At 34.6% G+C, this 2511-nt stretch overlaps 1 pseudogene; it reads right to left on the bottom strand.

The window, feature by feature from the left end:
• Positions 1 to 887: 887 nt before the first annotated feature.
• Positions 888 to 1778, bottom strand: LOC119606606 (annotated as a pseudogene).
• Between the last annotated feature and the right edge of the window lie 733 nt (positions 1779 to 2511).

Raw genomic sequence — 2511 nt, 5'->3', positions numbered from 1 at the left:
GTTCAGTTCTAGTTCAGTTCTAGTTCAGTTCTAGTTCAGTTCTAGTTCAGTTCTAGTTCAGTTCTAGTTCAGTTCAAGTTCAGTTCAAGTTCAGTACAAGTTCAGTTCTAGTTCAGTTCTAGTTCAGTTCTAGTTCAGTTCTAGTTCAGTTCTAGTTCAGTTCTAGTTCAGTTCTAGTTCAGTTCTAGTTCAGTTCTAGTTCAGTTCTAGTTCAGTTCTAGTTCAGTTCTAGTTCAGTTCTAGTTCAGTTCTAGTTCAGTTCTAGTTCAGTTCTAGTTCAGTTCTAGTTCAGTTCTAGTTCAGTTCTAGTTCAGTTCTAGTTCAGTTCTAGTTCAGTTCTAGTTCAGTTCTAGTTCAGTTCTAGTTCAGTTCTAGTTCAGTTCTAGTTCAGTTCTAGTTCAGTTCTAGTTCAGTTCTAGTTCAGTTCTAGTTCAGTTCTAGTTCAGTTCTAGTTCAGTTCTAGTTCAGTTCTAGTTCAGTTCTAGAATTTATATACTATTAAGATTTGCGCTATTAGTCCTCTCACATCCTACCACTAGATTAGGATTAAACAAAATTGTAATTATTTTTAATCAAAACTGATTTCTTTTTGAAAGCTATTTTGCAACAAAAAGGCATAATTTATTAATTTTTTAGTATTTTTTATTAAATCTACAACTATATAAAATAATAAACAGAGAAAAGAAAAATATTTTACAACAATGATAAAAACAACACGATAAAAAAGAATGTAATATATTAATACTCTAAATAGCTACACTAATGCTCTTAAATACACGTGCTCCTTAAATCAATTCGAATGGCTCTTTGTATCCTTTGAAATCTGGTACGAAGTGTGTGTCCTTTTTAATTTCTCTTTTACATGAGGCAATAGTGGATTAAATGTTTTATTTGTCGTGGATGATGATGATGACGATTTCCAAGGCGATGAGAATAATGCTGATGAGGTGGGGAGGACCTTTTGGTTTTGCAGGTGGTGTGAATGATGACGATGATGTGAGTGTGGGTGGTGCTATTGGTTTCTGTTGATAGTAGTGCTTATGTATCGTTATGGGGACGACGGCTATCACGCAAACGTTGTCTTTTCCGTAGTTGCTGTAATTTTTGACGTTTAATTGTATTCACTGTTTGCTTGACCAAACCGAACAGCAAGTGCAGAGCGGGCTTGATGAGGAAACTTAAACCGATGAAACCAAGGAAACCAAAAACTACCGGTGATATGAGCGAAAAGAGAAAGACGGGCCAGTGTGAAAGGATTGATGATGGTAAAGAATGCAATGAATTTGACAAACGGATAGAGGACATGTTCAAGTGATTGAGATATTCTTTTTTCTTTTCTTAATATGGTGTTTTTACGTAGAATGTATTTGATTTTTTTATCGGCACCAGAGGATGATGTAAATAGGGTTTTTTCGTTGTGGTTGTTACGTGTTGATCATGGTCATCATCATAATGGTCGTGATAATAATGTTGAGGCTTTTGTGTGGGACTAGCGTAGAGTATGTGAGCAGGATGAGCCAGCAGGGATGTTTGATGTTTCTTTTTCTTGCGTTTCTTTTTCTTACTTTGGGTTTTTTCTTACGCTTCTTGCGTTTTTTCTTCTTTCTTTTTCTCTTTCTCTTCTTTTTCTTTTTGCCCGCCTTGCCTAGACTTTCAGCATCGAGATGCTGCATTATTTGTTGCAATTTCAATGCATTCTGCTGCTGTTGCAAGTGTAATTTTAATTGCTGTTGTTTTTCCAGCTGCTGCTGTTGCCACTTTTGTTTCTGTTCATCCATTTCAATTGTTGCAATATATTAAATGTTTCATATCGACTTTCGGGCTGCTCTTCCTCTCTGGGCTGGAAGTCACCTTTGGTTGCTCGTCGTGCACTTCCTTCCTCTCATTTGTTCACATTCACTTTTGTGTAATTGTTGTAAAATAGTTTTAAAAATATTTAATAATTCAACAGAGTTATTGCTGCCCACTGCTGTATGTAGTTTGTGCTTCATTGTCGTACATATTTTGGAATATTTTTAATAACATTGCTTTCGCCATCATCCTCATCATCATCAGTTCTATTCACAGCAGGATATTTTTGTAATTGAAATATAGTTTCTTTTGACAATCGACTCGCCATGAGTTTTGATTATTTTCATAACATGCCACATAAAGCAAAGTTGCAGTAACCACTCTAAATGCCTCATTTTTGTTGCATTAGTATTTTTGGATTTATTTTAATTTTTCCTCCTGATTCGGGTTTTTATTTGCTATTAGTGTCTCGTAGCTCTCTCCTTTTGCAAAATTAATTTAATTTTATCCATTTGATATTTTTTGTTTGGCAAACATAATTTTTGATTAAATTTCACATTCCGTTGTTGGCAAAGTTTTGCGTGTAACTGCTGCAATTGTGTGACTGACTTTGTTCGAATAGTTTGTTGTTCTGGTTGGATTTAAGTTTGTCTAACAAATCTTTCTCTTTTTTTTCTGTTGTTTCCATTTAATTTGCCCAGTTGTAGAAAATGTAATTAA

The sequence above is a fragment of the Lucilia sericata genome, unplaced genomic scaffold, assembly GCF_015586225.1.
Source record: "Lucilia sericata isolate MDLA Ls3-8-SP2 unplaced genomic scaffold, ASM1558622v1 Contig000605F_arrow, whole genome shotgun sequence".
In the NCBI taxonomy this organism is placed as follows: domain Eukaryota; kingdom Metazoa; phylum Arthropoda; class Insecta; order Diptera; family Calliphoridae; genus Lucilia; species Lucilia sericata.
Note: the sequence above shows the minus strand (reverse complement) of the source record. Positions and strands in the feature narration are given on the sequence as shown.